Source organism: Harpia harpyja, chromosome 13 (assembly GCF_026419915.1).
Source record: "Harpia harpyja isolate bHarHar1 chromosome 13, bHarHar1 primary haplotype, whole genome shotgun sequence".
Taxonomy (NCBI): Eukaryota; Metazoa; Chordata; class Aves; order Accipitriformes; family Accipitridae; genus Harpia; species Harpia harpyja.
Window position 1 is genome coordinate 13,836,605 of NC_068952.1, and position 18,274 is coordinate 13,854,878.

The following is an 18,274-nucleotide window of genomic DNA, read 5'->3' on the forward strand; positions in this document are numbered from 1 at the left end:
CCTTGATGGTATAATAAACTTGAACTTAGCGATATGTGCAGGGGATTGATTTATGCTGTTGACAGATTCTAGGCTTCAACGATGAATGTGTTAGAGGGGATGTAAATGCAAATGGCCACATGGTTTCCTGAAGACATGAGTGCTCCTACGGTCTTATACTAATCGCTTCCACATTTAACTCTTATTTTTCTCTGTGTAACCTCCCTGGTTTTCACAGGAAGGTTATGACCATCCAAACTGAATGCATTTATTCACCAGATCAAAGTTTTTTTTAATATTAAGCACCAATTCTAAAACAAACAAGCAAACAAAAAAGATAATTTCACTTTCAGAAATATCCCTTGAAGGTACCTTCTAATACATGTTAGACCACAACCCTGACTAAATGCAAACCGACATAGGGTAAAAATCAGTATAAGAAATGTCAACCTGTATTTCCTATGTTGATATAGATAAATTTACACTCTTTTTTCACCATCTACAAAAACTTCAATCAGAAACACACATCTGTGATGACAACCTAAATTTTTGCCAAGAGGTAGCGTTGGTTTTCCCCCCAGTTTCACCAGTCCTTTTGTCTCTCCCCTTCTCGAGAACCACAGAGCAACCTTTAGTGCCTGCTCTCAGACCGACTTCCAGAGCGTGGGTGTTTTGCTGCTGGCTTGTAATGAGACAAAAAAGTCCCAGAGATGTTGTTACCTTTCCCCAGAATTCTTGCCTTGCTTAAAACAAAACATAAATTTTGAATTACAGAAAACCCGTTAAAAGAAGCAGGAAGAGGGGAAATCCTGATGCCTTAGCATTATAATTGCCTATTGAGAAATGACTCAGTTCTTATCAAGATAACACAGGTATAGCCGTGCCAACAGCGTGGTAGGAAATGCTTGGCTCCTCAAGCTTCCAAGAAGAGCCTAACACACCCACTTCGGAGAGTGCTGCATGCTGCAGCGCACAGCTCCTTCCCAAAGCCTATCTCGTGCAGGCAGGCGTTAGCATGGTCGGTCTTTTGAGGAAGGAAATGACCTTGCCTATGAGGGGGCAAGGTTGCAGACAAACCAGCAGCTGCAGTTTTGCAGAGGAAGTACCGAGTATGCAGCCGATGTTACCTTTTCTTGATTCTTGCACTAAAGGAAACAGAAGGCAGACACATTTAGAGGAATATCTTGACCTGCAGCGAAGTAGTTCTTATGGTTCAAGCCTCCGCCACAGCTCCTGACAACTCAAATGAAATTATAAACACAAGGGGCTTGACCGTGCATGTAACCCGTGTACGGCATTGTGAGGAAAAAACAATAACGGAAGGACAGACAGAGCTGTCCATCCACTTCCAGCTTGGCAGGCAATAAATACACATACCTGCTAGCTGATACCAGCCAGCAAGAGGTGCCCACAGTTTCCAACATAAGCTTATTTCTTTGACTCTTTGTATTCAGACAGCCTCTCCTGCTGCCCCATCCTCTTCCCTTGTACTCTGAAGGGAGCAAATGCAAACACAAGGCTTTTCCCAGTTTCCCTGTGGAATCAAGACTCAAATGAGCATCACAAATTTGTTTGTCCAGGTTCTGCTCAGGAGCGTTTTGTTGTCAAAACATAAAATACATCCTGGCCTCTGTTTGCCCTTCATCTTGAAACTGTTGGTGTTATTTTCAGCTTTCCCCTGGAGACATTTAAGCTAATATGAGCTTTTCTGTTGTAACAAAAGAAAGAGAGAAAGAGATTTAATGCCAGGACTCCAGAAAATGGAGCCTTAAAGAAAAAAAAAAGTCACAACTTTTACAATACTCTTGATAAGCCTGAGAGCGCTGCATATCATGCAATAGCCTTGCAGTCTCTGTTGAGTTATCATATAAAGACTCACAGAAGAAAAGAGTTGGTTTAGCAACACCCAAATTACAAAAAGCCAACCTTTCAAAGCAAAACAGGAAGCCAGCTCTCTGCACCAGCTACCTGACTCACGGCAATGAAACCATTGGTAAAATGCTTTTCAACACCCAGTCAGTGAAGGCCCTCTCACAAAAAGAAGTATCGATGACCAAAAAAATCACTACTACTTTTTTTTATTCTTTTTGCATTATGTCTTGTTTTTATTGTTTGGGACAGATTTACTTTCAAAGGTTTTTATGGGCTATGGGGAAGTCTATTAAATTATTACATTACACTTCCTAGTTCTTCACATATCCCTTTATAAACCTGAAACCTCACAAGGTTCTCGAAGCAGGCTTTATCTCTCTGTTTTAGAGAAGTAAATCGGGTTGCCCCAGCCAAGGCCAGGAGTCAATGTCTGAGTTGTGATTAGGACCCTGGACCTCAGTGGGTTGCTCAGCCCCAGGCAGGGATGGTCTTTGGTGGACAGTGGTCCATCGTGGCAGGGCTGCAGGGCAGCATTTCAAGCTTCAGCTGGAGGCTGCTGAGAAGGCACAGTTCTCTATGCAATTGGGAGAAGGGTTCCAGGCTACCAACAGTTAAACGAAAATCAAAGTTATAACCCAAATGGAGAGTAAAATTGCAATGTCGTTAACCTTGGCTGTTTCTGAAAGACATCGTCAACCTGGTGCTAGCATATAACACAAGTTCAGTCACCTTAATAATGCCCCAAAAATTCATAGCTTGGTCAGCTTTAGAGTTTAAGGGACTGTTTGTGCAAACTCTGCTCAGAAATGTTTTGCTGTCAAAAGTTGGAAAATATCCCACAGACAGAAACTTCAGACACTGTGTTCATTTGCCCAGAGCACAGTCTTGGATACTCTTTGTGTGACCCATCTTTTTGAAGTAGCTTATGCATCATTCTGCCTGGAAAGCAAAGCAGAGTCACAGAGGCCTAGGAGCTGGACAGTGTCAGAACGGCAAGAAGTCAGTATCTGAACAACTGAATCACACCCACTGAGCTTGGGTAATTAAATTGAAAGAGCCAGCAGGGCTGCTGTCCTACCAGGAGCTCTTCATAACAGGCAAGAGACATGAGTAAAATACTTCACTCTAGATTTCATTTAGCTCTAGCGTTTCTTCTTCTAACTCCAACAGCCTGATCAACACTCAAAAGTGTGCATTCAGCTATTGTTGCTGTTGTCACTATTGCAAAGGACCTCAAAGTTGTGAATGCTTTGTATTAAGACACTTTGTGTAGCCTAGTAATTCTTTGGCTAGGAAAAAAAATCCTCCTTTTCTAGCATGCTGCATTCAGCTTAAATTACATTCCCCTTAACTGTCTTTCACTGCATCATAGCATAATGGTGGAAAAGGGTGTAAAGCACCTCTCGGTATTTTAACTTCTCACCGTCCTTGCTGTAAATTACCATGTAGACAGCCTGGACCCCAGCACACTGAGTACTGTGTTTTTAAAAATACCATATATGCTCACAGAAGAAGTTGCATATGCTCTTGAAGGAAGAAATTAGCTGAATACCCATGCCTACAGGGCAATCACTTTCTAAACTTTTAAATTCTATTTATGGCATTATCATCCAGCTTCAGCAATTAATTACCTTGCATGCTATGATGCAGTTGTTGTGACTTAGCAACTGTTCATTCGTATTCTGGTCACAGGGTAGAAACCCCCAACAGGTACCCAGGGAGAGACCAAGATTCCTGACCTTAACTGTAGGTGGCATTCTTCATCTGTTTATCTGAGTTATTGCTCAAGAAACAGAGACAAATGAGTAATTTTCATGTACCCTTGATTAATGTTATCAGCTCTCTCCTAAGTTTAATTAAATTGTACTTTTAGTTGGAAGGAATGCGCGTTCATAAAATCTGAAGTTGTGTAACTATGTCACCTGGAAAGATTAAAACAATTTTTTGCTGTTCTTGCCCTAGAAGCTGAGGAAATGACATGTGTTTGAGTGATCTGGAGTGTTTCCAGAGAAATTCTTCCATCATGTGCTATGAGGAAGAAAAAGCTGTAATGCCCAAAGGTTTATCCATAGTCTAGAGACCATTTTCAATTGCCTTGCAGCAATAGTGAGTAAATCAAACTACATTTTAAATTATCAGTGTTATCTCTAGAGAAATCTCAAATAATTTCCTTTAGTAGAGGGATTTTGGCATGCCCAGAATTTCTCATGTGTACTTGGTTATCTGAGACAACTCTGCACTCTTCCAGCAGCTTTAGAAAGGTTACAAGTGAAAAAAAAGTAGAGGAAATTTTCTTCTTCAACTTAGCAAAAAATTTAGTGAGCTTGAAAAAGAGAACTAATCATGCTCAGCTAGAGCCAGCCTGAACTACAAGCAAGCAAGTTATCTTTGAGTATCCCATGCAGCTCTGAGTACATTTTGCTCTCTAAGCTTTTCCAGCCCTGATCTTCTTCTGATGTAATGCCATCAGTGGTGTCAGATTATGTACATCCTTCATGATGTAGGCAAACATCCACAGAGGAGGAGACTAAGGGCACAGGGTTCATCTGCACTTGTGACCTGGGAGGGTAGACAGCTTCTAATCCTGCAAATAAATCTTCCAAATAGAAATGCAATTCAATTAAATTATTCATTTCCCTTCTCAGCTTAATCAAAGATTAAACTACAAGAAATACGTACTTGTGCCAGATAACTGAAAACAGATGGCTAAGATTCATTTTGTTCATCAGAGAAATTGGTGGGTTGAAGACATTGAGTCCCTCAAATAGTAGGCTTTCTTTTTTTAAAAAAACACCTTAGTTTGTGGGTGACTTGTTTTCTTTTAATACTTTTATTTCTGTCATGACAGTGAGGTGCAGTCAAAATTGTTAAATGAGCTGTTTATCCACATGGCTGAGAGGATTACAGGAAACGTTTCACAGGGACATATTAATTTTTCCACATTTTTTCTGTGTGAAATGTGTTAGTAAAATATTAATTTCAGCCTTCTGTATGACTGAGTTAAACCCAAATATTTTAGTCCCATCCAAGGGGGAACACTCAAATAAAGTCTAAATCAAATATTCTGGAAAGTTTAATTTTTTCAATGGCAATTTGGGGCCCAATGCAAACAAAACAAAATACTGAATTCAGTTGCAGAACTGATAGTATTTTTGACCAGTTCTAAATATTATTTCTACAGCACTTATCAGCAACAAACCTGAAAGAATATGAATTCTTTGGCACCTACAAAAGTTTAGCTGGATGGAAGTGCTGTTGTATTTCCTTTGTAGAAAAATAAGTGATAGAAAGATAAAAATGATTTGGCAAAGCCCTTTCCAGGAGTCATGCCTAGATTTTACTTGACCTTGTGTGGATTTTTTGAAGGCAGTGAAGGGAGACTAAGTGAACTGTACTTATCTCTTTCCCCTGTCTCCCATCATCACTGCTTGGGTCAATGTGCCTTCACTGATAAGTGACAGAGAAGAAGATGGGATGAGTCTTGTCTTTCCTATTCACAGAGTTGCTGGGTTCAGCCTTAGCTGGTAAGAGCAGAAATATACATCAGTCACCAAGAGAAAACTGTGAAAGCTATGAAAATCCTGTATTATACTGGATAATACACTTAGATACATCCTTTTTTTTTCCAGATAGAGAATAAATGAAAAGGTACTATTGTGCTTGTTTGCAGTTTATTATTATTAAATGGGAACAGAATGGTGTATTAGAATCTGGGAAAAGGGCATTAATTTATTGGTTTTCCTGTTTGTTCTTCTGTGAAGTAAAATGTGATTGTATGAAAACTTAAGAGATCTGCCCATCAAGCCCAAGCCTTAATGGACGTCACAAAAGGAACCACGTCCACTGGCACCAGGTGAAGGGCTGGGCTGCTGCCTGTGGGAAATACTGTGGAAGTGCAGTGTAAACATAGACTAATGAAGCCAGTCTTAGATTTGCTGCTGATTACCACAAAATGGCAAAACATTTCACAGAGTTCACTAATATAAACAGGATTTTAGATCATTTAGCTATAATAGGTGGATAGAAAATGCATTATTAAAGCTGGCTCTGTACGCCTGTGAATATATTACAGTGCAAAATCCTGACCAGGTCAAAGGTCCAAACTACAACATGGTCCCTAAAGAAGTCAAACATAAAACAAAATTGTGCAGCCCAATATGCCTGAGCTCATGGATGATTTAAATCTCAGCCTTACTTACCTGAGTTTTGGAAAGGTTCCGCATAACAAGTTCTTGAGTTTTGGGCTTTAGTTTTTCAAATTAGACCGACATTAATGAGGTCTTCAGTAGCACAGCTGATAAAGATGAACAGCCATTTTCTGCATGAGGAAACACACCAAGGTTATGTAAAATCATCCTCCAGTATGTTTTACAGCTCCCTTTATGTTCTCAGATCTGGAAAATATGTTTCACAGTGACAGTTTAACTATAGTACCATGAGCTGAAGCATGCAACAGGTTTCTAGGTTTCATTTTGGGCAGAAATGAAAAAATAAAATCACTTTGGTTTTTGTAAACACTAGCCATTTTGATATTAACTTAATCCTACAACTCAGGCTGTTTCAGATATATGTGTCTTTGCACAGATCTCTGGAGTCAAGCAACAGGTACATGACTCCCTCGCTCCTTCACGAGCATGGTGCCATGCAGAGACAGCAAATTTAAAATACACATTCATAAAGGTACATTCTAGAGTGCAATATTTTTATCACTTCAGTGAAGATACACCTGATGTGGTGCTCCAGATGGTATCAGGTACATTACAACTCTGCAGCAAAACTGAGGTTAGCAGCATTGCAGCCCTGTGGGATCATGAGCCTGGGATCATAAGCAGAAGTATCTTTAATTAATGGACAGCTTCACAGCTATTTAGACTCTACCTTGATAGATTTAAAACTGCGCCGTGAACTGTTACAAGGTCAAACTCATGTTCACATAAACATGAGCAAGACCAAGGCAAAATCCAGCCTTACTGGCTATAGTTAAATCCCACCTCAGTCATATCCCCTGAAGTTATGGTGATAGATTCCCCAGGCTAGTCAAATGATTGTAAAACCTCTCCATTCTGCACAAGGTGAAATGGAGATGAGACGGTCATGGATCCTCTACAGCAGCCCAGGGACCAAACTAACACATCAGGGCAGCTGCACTTCATGTTTTGTGCTATGGCATCTGATTCTCACAGGTAGCTGCAGGAATTAGTTTCACAAATCCCTTTTCCCAGGTTTAATAAAGGGATTTGGCTGAACCAAAGATCACCATATAATCTGAAGAGAAACATTCAGAGAAATCCTCATCACATTATGGACTTAATCAGAAGATTCAGATGACCCACCTGGACCACATCTTCACAAACCTTGTAGTGATTTTTTCAAATCAAATTCATTCAGTGCTTTGGAAGAGTGCCTTAGAAAATGAAGTCCATGATTTTTCTTGTATCATGTGGACAGTGTGTAGGCATATTTTCCCATACCATAAGAACAGATAGCACATTTTCCCACTCCCCTAGAAACTGAGTTAATGCAGAATGACTAATGCATCTGTTTGGACTGTCAAAATACTTGTTGTAAACTCGATGCATCATTTAGCCTAAGTACATTGCAGCAAAGGATACAGTCCAAGGAACACAGTTTCTTTTCCCTTGATTAATAAAGGCTTGGAAATCATGCTTAAGAGCATTCTGTGGGCCCTCAAGGTCAAGAAAAAGATGCAATACTTAGAAGTGGTTCACTCTGAGGCATTACACAGTACTTTAGCTCACCCTACATTGCTCAATAATTTACTTTTAAAACTTCCATGTGGCATTACCTACCCTTCCTCTCTCTCTCTGCAATGTTTTGTTTTGTTTTGTTTTGTTTTGTTTCCCTGTCAGGACAGACAGTGCAGACCCTGGGGCTGCCCACTCAGTCTTCACGCCATGGGCAGTGGTAGCTTGGCAAAGCTGTTGGAGGGAAGCATGCACTTCACTCTTCTATAAAGTGTCCACTTCAATGGAAATATTGTGCAGACCTCAGACAGAAATTAGGGCAACAACACACAATTCTATTCACCTTGTATGTATGATTTCTTGAGTTTGGAATTTGCCAACAGATAACACAAGCTGACTTCACAAGGTTGCTATAAAACATAAGGAAAGGTCGGGTTTTGTAGGAACTACAAGGGCAGGTTTTGTAGGAGCTATATGTAGCATCAGCAAACATTTTCCTTATGGCCTCCTTCTCAGCGATTTATTTCCAAAATAAACGGCAGTGATTGTGTCAGTACCTAAACAGTCATTCCCCTGACTCACCAGTGCTAATAAACTTTCTAATACACAAGGAACAGGGGGTGTTCAGGCAAAATCAATCAGTGTTTTCTGCCATAACACTGCTGAATAACAGCAAAGAGAAAGAAAATATTTATGAAGAAAGATTACCAAACCAATGACCATCACTCAGGACCAACCCAACTGATGTAGGAGACAAAAGGTGGAGCAAGGAACAGTACACACGACTCATGGGGACATAGCACTGTACCTAACAGCACTGGCTGGACGGTGAAAGCCCACTCAGCACCCTTGAAAACTTACCCCTATGACACAGCTCAGTGGTGAACTTGTAGAATGCAAAATTTTATATCTTCCTTATGCTGTTTTGGGTTTTTTAGCCATTTTACAGAAAGACAGTGATAGTATGGTTCAACAACATCTCCTGTGTGTTTGTTTTCCATAACATCTTCTATACAACTTATTAGTATAATAAGTTTGAAGAACTTGGCTATAAGGGTTTTCAAATGGTTTCTTCAAACAGCGACACATTGAAAGTACTATTTTCTCTCTTGAGCCAAAAAAAAAGTCTTTGAACAGCTTATATAATATGCAGCACTGAATGTCTTGATTAATGAAACCCCAAGGGATATGGAATAGACCTTATATCACAGGAGCAATTCTAAGGCCCAGAAGCCTATTATTTTGTAAGAATTACTATGGAGATACAAGCATTCATTGCAGCATGTTCATTAGAGCATTTCTATTTTAACATCACTGGAATACTCTAATATCTGCTAGTCAGCTCAGGAATGTGAGATTGCTACAGGAAGGAAACTATATTTTTGAAGGATGGAAGGTGCTCATTCATCTTTCTCAGGAGTCAGTCTGAACATATCAGGATAATATTGCTGTCTAGAAAGGAAGGTGCTTGGAGCACAGGTGAATGTCGGGTTCAGATTTGTCAACACAGCACTGTAAAATCCTGCATTTGAAGTACTCTGTATGGAGAAGAGGCCCGTGTATCTCAATTAACTTCTGTTCATCAATAGAAGAATAAAAATTTAAAAAATGGGGGAAGTGTTTTCACTGCGGTTACGAATTTGAAATAGACTGACAACAGCTCCAGTATCTTTTTACTGCTCCTTCAGTAATTATTAGTCAACTTAAAAAGAAATGATAACTACAGTTTTGTGGTTAGAATAACAAACAGCTGTAACTGAGAAATAGTAAAAAAAATAAATGCCAATAAATACATTAATTTCACGTTATAACAGTTCACTCTTATTTCCGATACTCCTCTACTGAAGCCCACAGTTACCTAATTATATACAAATGAATCAAAAATAAATTGGAGGCAGAGAGTCTTTATGCGAACTAAAAATACAGCTAACTTTTTGTCCAAAAATTATAAGGATTGGCAAAATACTATGTCCAAGGTAAGGAGAGCAAACTGAAATACTCAAAAGTAAATGAAGCTTTAGTGAAAGTATGCAGTGGAAAAGAATATAGGAAAGAAAAGTTCAGGAAAAATGCAGTAAAGGGATATAGCTAAAACAAATGGGAAAGAAAAATAAACAAGGAAAATGCTGTTTAAAAAAACCAGAGCATGAAATATAATATTCCACCTTCACTGAAAACAAATCTAGTGTCTGCTTCTTTTATGCGCAGAAGGGTAAACACTGGCTAAAACATGCTGGCTGCCAAACAGCATTGCCAACATAAATACCGCCAGGAAACACAAGCTGTGCGTAGCACTTGCCCCATAGTTAATTCTGTTGTTCTGACTTCTACAGGCACAAAACACTGTGCAAATTGTTCGGTAATGCTCTACCTCAACAGTGTGCATTGAACAAAATGCCCCGGGCGTAGTCTCAGCGCATGTGGAGGGGTGCTCAGCAAAGTGAGAGGTATGCCCGTCGTGGGGCTCCTCCATAGTGCCCTGCGGGGCACCGGCTGGCCACAAACCCACAGGCTCCCTCGTTGGCGTTCATTAAGCTGTTCAAGTAGGGTATCTTTCAAATTTGGCATTTCATCTTTGAAATGCAGAAAACCTACACCGCATCATATTTCACACCGGTGTCCCTCCACAGCTAAGGATAATCTCATAGCTGCACCCTCAACAGCTGGAATCTGCGCTCAGATCTGCGCTAGCTGCGTGACCCATTTCCCTAGCATCCATCCACAGGTGGTTACAACAAACTGGCTGCGATCAAGCTTCCCTACTGATTTCGATGGTTTATCATAAAATACCAGAGTGTAGGAAATGTGAGGAATTTAAGCGGATCTTTCTCAGGTCAGGTGGAAGTGGCATGGTTGCTGAAGGTGGTGGACTACATGGAAAACCTGCCCACCGGGGCACAGCTACCAGTGTCTGCTGGGAGCAGACATGCCACCTTCTGAAGCCTTTCTGGCTCTGTGAGTATCCTTTTGTTTGGTGACTTCTGCCTCTTGCTAAGGGAGGAGGCAGAGTGGTGGACAAGTGGTTCTTACAGTTCATAGACTCTGCATAGGGTCCACAATGTACACGTGGCATACCACATACCTGTTCTTCCTGGGGCTGGCTTTATTTGATGCTGACATCAGTTTATTTGCCCTCACCTTGACGTACGAGTTAGATGATGTCTTTGCAGCTGAAGAAGACACAGGTTGAGATAGTCCTCAACAAACCTTCCTGAGGCTGGCATGTGCTCGGTGCCGACAGTCTGTCCAGCAGTGCCCATGAGCCAGGCCACGCCTACCACTACTGTTGGGACAAGATTAAGTAAATACAAGTTTGCTTCAGGTTTAGAATATCACTGAGCCTGGATAAAAGTCATGTTTCTTTTCCCTTTCTGAAGAATTTCTATGGCTCCTCCACACCCTTAAGACACTCAGAATTACAATTATTTGGGGAGGAAAAGATGAAATACTTTTATAACATGTTTTCATTGATTTAAAGAAAACCTTACATGTCATGGCTTTGCCTTGAATATTCTTCCTTTGATGTAGGAAAGAAAGGTAACATCATACTTGAACTCTTTTCATGGATGATTGTAATATACACTGAATTTTTGTCAGGAACAAACATTTCCCCCCTTCATTCTTGCCTCCCCAATTAATTTTGCAACGAAATGACAACATTGTCCAATTAAAATTTCTGAGTTTGTGGCACAGACTTTTTTACAACTAAAAGTGTGATTTAAAATAAACATATATTGACTTGATCACTGTCTCCTGTATATTTGAAAAGGTAGTCTATGAAGATACTCACTGAACCAAAAATACATAGTGAGCCATGGAACTCTCAAAGCTATTTTCTCCATAGTCTAGAGTCTGGAAATTAGTCCAAACCAGGAAACATGTAGATACAGCGTGTATATAGGTAGTAAGCACAACTCTCTGTAATGACCCTTTAAGGTTGACATACTGCTCAGTATTTTCTTACTTAAGAAGCAATGTTCAGCCATCTCAGCTCTTGCAATGAGGTAGCAAATTTCTGTTGACAACTATGAATGCACTTGCAACTCAGATTTCCCTGAAGTCCAAGTTTTGACCCCACAAGACTGATTTCCTATGTCACAAGTAAATCAAGCAATTATTTGATGTTAAATGTATAAAGGCAGGTGTTAGAATTTTTAAAAAATGCAAATGTGTTATTAAGTAGCATAAAAGTATCAAGAAAAAAGGGTAATAGCGTGTGTTTCAACTAATCACTTCACAGAAATAAAGTTCAGTTAATGTTTAAAATGTTACGCAAACATTGCACATTGACTGCCTTTTAAAGCAGAAAACAAGGGGGTGGGGTATAGTGCAGTTTTCATTTGAGTAGACACCGGTGATTTTTATGGTGGAGAAAACAAACAGAAAACCTATCTCAGGCATCTCAGGAGAGGACCGGCCAGCCTGGTACTAAATAAAAACATTGGCAAAGTGTTGCTTAGCATGGTAGAATTATTTTCTTGTTTTTCCCGTATCCTATCTTGAGAATGAGCAACAGGCAACAAGAATGACATTTTTTCACCTATCTGGTGCTAATGTTTTGAACATACCAAACTTGTGAATGTTAGAATTAAAATGCATGCATGCATGCATACATACATAGATGTTCTTAAGTGTAAAAATAGAGTGCAAAATTAATGCATGACACACTATGCAGCCTCTGGGCAATTTTAAGAGGAGGGACATCCAGATCCCTGACTTTTTTCCATTTATCCTGAAATATATGAACAACATTTCATGAATTTTTGCTCTGCTTACTTGGTTATTGTTGTTTTCTTTTACTACTTTTGTTTTGTTTTACTACTTTCACATTTCATTCATTAATAGGTAAGCATTCTACATTTTTTTCCTTTTTTTTTTTTTTTTTAAAGCTAGGCAATGTAGACCATCATAAAAACAATACCTATTTGAAAAGAAATGCAAGCTGTTTTAAGTCAGAAGCTCAAGAGGGTTAGAGGAATGGTGTCCAGGTAGCAATTCCACATCTTTCTGCTTACCCTCCATGAAAAGTTAGTTGTTGCTTCTTTCTCCTTTCCAGACAGCCTGACAATAGCAACTTACAACAGTGAAAATGCAGAGTAAGTACTCCTGAGAGTGCTTGACAGAAAAACAAGCTGTGTCTCGAATGGAAAGCTTAAGAAGATATTTTTTAATGGCAGAGATTTTGCAGAAATTTTGCTCTTATAAGCCAATGATTCAGTAGCATTTTCAAGATCAGGAAATCCTTTCTCTACAATGGATACTTTGTCATGCCAACGGACAGATCCAAAATTGCATTGTGACTCATTCATAAAGCATTCAAACATTTTTATTTTCTTCAAATGTCTGGAGTTTGAATCATCCAAATCTCGATCAAAGCAGCAGCAAGCAAGCACTTTCTTCTTTCAGACAGGATGTTTTGCGAAGAGGCTATGCCTTTCGCCGGCCAGCACGGACACATGTGGCACTTAAAGGTCGGTAAGAGCAGTCAGCGGCATTTGCAGTATCGCGAGCACTAAGGGGCTGCTTACCAACTTGTCTCTACAGATTTTTACCTCTAATAGAGCCTTTCAAAGAACAAAAGTAGTTTGGCTGTGGTAAAGTATGTGTACATCATAATGACTTTGTACAAGCTATGTACCGTTGAAATTAATCTGTTTAGACAAGTTCCTCATCTGATTCACAGCTTAAGTAATATACCCTGAAAAGGTTTTCATGGGGTTTTGTTAATTTCCTGTGTTGCTTCTATTCAAGTATTGCTGATATAAAATTTTTTAGATGAACGCAGTAACAGCAAAGATCTTCATCACTGACATTCACAAAACTCCACAAATTGCTTTCAAAAGAGATTTTATTCTCCGGTACCCTGTATATTCTAGAAAGCACCAATAATGAGTTCACAGGATTTAAAGAATTAGTGCACAGGTATTTTAAGTCAATGTTTCATATGTGGCATCTCACTAATAATCTGTAAGGATTTTTTTAATTCCTGAGAAAATCCATCGTGTTCGTTTTGTTTCTCATTTTGATTATCTTCTGCACTGCTCATTACTGAGCACTTTTTGCTTGTGAGTAGTGGGAAATGGAGCCATAGGTGGAGAAAGTTAGTTTTGGTGTCTTCTCCCTTTTTCTTTCATCTGAGAGTAATTGGGTTTTGATCAGAAATTTAAGTAATTACTGCATACAATGAATTTAAAATGGATATGAGAAGTACTACACAGGGTAAAGGATCAAAAATTTTGCCTTTTCAAGCAAGTGCAAACCATACCATGCCATTTGCTAATCAGGAACAAGTGCATCACGTCACAGGGAAAAACTAGTCAGCTTACACAGTTTGAACCAAATCAGTATTGACGTGGCTGGGAGGGATACTATGGCATGTAGTTAACCAGTGATCACTGAACTGTAGATTCAGGATCAGTACTGAAAATACAACAGATACAGCCCAGTACCAGGCATTTATGAAATGATAATAAACACCTGAAAATTTATAAACATATTTCTAGCACAGTCGTGGTTACTGCTGTTTCCACCCCAAGGTCTCACCACCAGCTGCAAATCTTCATGCTTCTTTATAGATCATTCACCTCTTCCAAAACTTTTAATAACTATTAGTAATCAAGAACTGTGAAATATCTAGGTTCTTGCTTACCAGCCAAGCAAATTAACTAAGTTGTTACAATTTATTCACTCAGCTGTCACTGAAATGAAATATAACACCTCGAATTTAAGACTCTGATCCTACAGGCTCCTACAAGCCCCTGTAGGACTGCCTAATTTTACCAAGAGGAGCAGTTCCATTTGGTCACTGACACAAAGAGAATAATGAGAGTAAAGGAAACTTATGAATGTATGCTAGATTGAAACTTAATGTCTTAAAAGTTGCTATATTGAAACATTTACACTTGTTGATTACTTTGACTTTATTTTAATGATAATTCAGTTTTTAGTCTTTTCATTGCAATAGTGGTTCAGCAGCTATTTGCTACAAGCTTTACAAACTATTTAAAATTATCTAGAATTACACAATAGGGTTTTATTTTTATTTTTCAAAAAGGAGGTTGAATATTTCATTTGAAACAAATAGGTTCACAAAGTTTTAATGCACACAATGTTTCATTTATAATGAGGAAATATAAAAAAAACCCAGCTGCTCACATAGCCTGGGAGCTAGTGTTTTCAAACTCACCAGTGGCACAAAAAGGCATACCTGAAATTCCAAGCCTCAGCTTTTCAAGATTTCCAAGCACTCAACCTTAAAAAGCCTTATGAATAGGAAGTACAGGCTTTCCACATCCTCAATACCTTCTTCTGACTTTTGTAAAGCAAACACTCAAATGCTGTGAAGGTTGGCATACATGGTTCCTGGTTAGTTGAACACATATACCATGGCCTGTATACCATGCATCTGTCTGTGCATTTCCACAAATGGTGTATATCTGGCTATAGCAAGATCTTGGAGGTGCTAAATATGTAATTCCATATTTTGCAATCTAAAATTAGAAACAATTTTTTGCAATTTCTGTCATTTATGATGGGCTTTAAAAAAACATTAATCTCCACAGAGTAGTTCTACATTTGTTTCACCATCAGCTAGAATATTACAGAAAAACACTCTACCTTTTCTACATGAGACTATTAATCCAGCAGAATTACCTTTTCAGATTTAGAGATATACATGCAATATAATATTTCCCGTCTTTGTTCACCTCTGTTCAGAGCTGGAACAAATCTGTATAAGAACTGCCAACTGGAAAAATACTGGTAGGACAACAGATTTGCCAACGGCTGGATTACAGCATGCAACCATAAAACCCCCAGGAGCATGTTTTAACCACTCTTTCTGGAATAATTTGTCCTTGTCTACTGTAGCAAGTCTTATTAAATACAGAGCTAGTTCAACAGCAGCCTTTACTGACGCTCACCAGGAGCAGTAAGTGACATTTGAAGCTGGATCCTGACTGTGGGCAAAATCTCGACCTCAGTCTCTCTCTGGAACACCATGGACTCCAGTGGACAGGGTGCAAAAGATGGTCTGAATCTAATTGCTATTTTTGGAAAAAAAATCTATTTCAGAACTATTAAATGGCAAAGTAGATTGACACTTTTGCTTTAGATGCTGGTGTCAACCAGCATCAGGCAGCATTTTAACTTTCAAAGGAAAGTTACAGCCAATAAAAGTCACTACTACCTGCCACTAACTTGCAGAGAAAACTGGCCATTTCCACAGTATTATGTACTCAACTGCCATTAGAGTGGATATTTTCCTTTGTGCGCACTTGCAGCCACTACCTTTATGAATACTCGTGCAATAGTGGATTGAAGCTTGACTCATTGAATTGAACTGTAAAACACAAACTTCCCTGGAACAGGATATCCATTAATATACCAATCCATCTTAGGTTATGAATGGCTGTCACAGCACAATAAAGTTACTTTGAGTAAAAACCGATTAACTTCTAAACACCACTCCAGCGGAAACTAACCATGAAGCCTACATAATAGTAAAGCAAACAAACAAAACTGACTGGGAAGGACCTTAGACTGTCACAGTAAGCCATGTCACGTTTTTTCCTTGCTATCAGCCCTGTGGATCCATGAAAAAGAAAGAAAACGTGATTAATGCCTCTCTGCAGTCCACCAGTCACTAGGTACCAGATTGTCCTTCTGTGCCTGTTTGCTAGCACAGGCTGGAGCTGAAGTCAGGATAATCTCAGCTATACTGAAAGAAAAACAACCATCCCACTGGAGAAAGAAAAACCACAGTCTGCAGTATTTCTGCTCATCCTCCTCTGGTCCTGCCAGCTTAGTCAAGAAAAGTTCAATACTAATAGAATATGCAACACAGAAGAATATGTTTTTCTTTGAAGCAAAATGTGTGATGAATATACCCGAGTATAGTTCAAGACAAACAAAGAGCCCAGGAGTATTACTACTAAAATGCTCCTCCAAGGGGGGTACATGGTATTCTGCTGTTCTAAGATTAGTTATACACAGTATGAAGACCCCCATGGTAATGACCGGGAAGCTCAGTAAGAGACTAACTTTTCAAGCCCTTTGCTCGGTAGGAAATGTTTAACGCAACACATTTACCTTTACTGTTTTGCTGCTAACAAGAGTGAGCTCTGTCCTGGAAGAAGACTTTGGCAGTTTCTTTGGCCAAAAAACACATGGCAGCAATTTCCTTCGAGTACTCCAGATGGCACAGTGACCCCCATTGACCTGTCAGTCCTCCCAGCTTCAGTGTTACTCAAACCAGACTTCTCCAGGGTTGCAGAATGGGAGACAGGGAGGGAGTGTCCATCCAGATCCAGCACAAAGCATCTCTTCTGAGCTCCGATACCAGAGCAGGCAACTAGCAAGAGGTTTCCTGGTTTACAGAGAGTAAGAAGGTGACCAGAGGACTAAGAAAAATCAAAAGCAAGTTTACTCATAAACCTGTAATCAGTCATTTATGGAATGAGATGGTAATGGAAAAAGTTACCTTCTATCGTATTCCAGTCATGCATTTTGACCAAACTCTTATTTTAGGAGTCCTGTCAGACCGTTTCACAAGTCGACATGGCATGAAGAGCAGCCCTGGCTCCTACCCCCATGCACTCAGCCTGGGTAATTCAGTGGTGTCAGAAACACCCAAAGGCTGCTGATGCCTTCGCACCTGCGCACACATCTGTGTCCACTACAACACATAGCAGTGCTTTCCTTTTGGGAAAGCAAAAAATACTCAGGTGAACTTACTCAAGCCAGGAGAGAGGAGGTAAAACACTTCAAGCCTCCATTACTTTCCAGGTAACCACTGCTAGTTACTGGTGACTTTGGGCCATCTCAAACCAACACACAGTTTTAAATGGAATCATCTTACTCTCGGATGCAAGGCAACAGGTTAACAAGGGGTGTATGAGGAACAGTGATGGGGCTTTTTCAGAAACAGCCCTAGTTAGAAAAAAACATGCTTTTTCACTCATTCTTTCTTTGCACTTTTTTATGAGTGCTAAAACTCTCTGTACTGTGACTGTCAGTAATTGCAAAGCAAACGTGTCACGTAATCATGCTCTATGGCTCTGTTTCTTCCATGAATCTCAAAGTACTTTACAAAGGAAGAGAAATATTGCTATTCCTATTTAAAGTGGATGGTTCCTTTTTTGCAGGTGTAGTTCCCATACCACACGGTCCCCTCAGACAGCAGTAATGCTTCCTTGGTGCAGCTCTTGCTATAAAGAGAATCAGCCCAATGATGCATTTGGACCAACGAGCACAAGGGAGACAAACACATGGCTTGAAGCATTTAATTTCAAAGTCTGTATCTCTAGAGGACATATGAAGATTAGAGAAGATGTTTCTCACAGACACACTTGTCCAAACACCTGTATGTTCTTTTGGGTTTATTGTATATAATGATTTTTCTTTCCATTCTGTTTTACCAGCACATCTTCCTGACAACTGGAAATGGTTAGAAAACAGCAGGAAAATGGGGGTGGGAGGGAAGCAGGGGAAAAAGAAAATATTTACATGCTGCTTTAAATATTTTCCAGATTTGAAGTTTCAGGGTGGGAGGAGGAAAAGGAGGGGCCTGTTTTTCTAAAAAGCATGGGAATCCAAAAGTTGAAATCTTTAAATTTCCAAATGCCAAAATTCAATGGCATTAAGTCAAAACAGATGTTTAATTTTGGTTTTGCATTTTAAAAATGGATGTAAGTTTGATTATTGTCATTTCATAACAA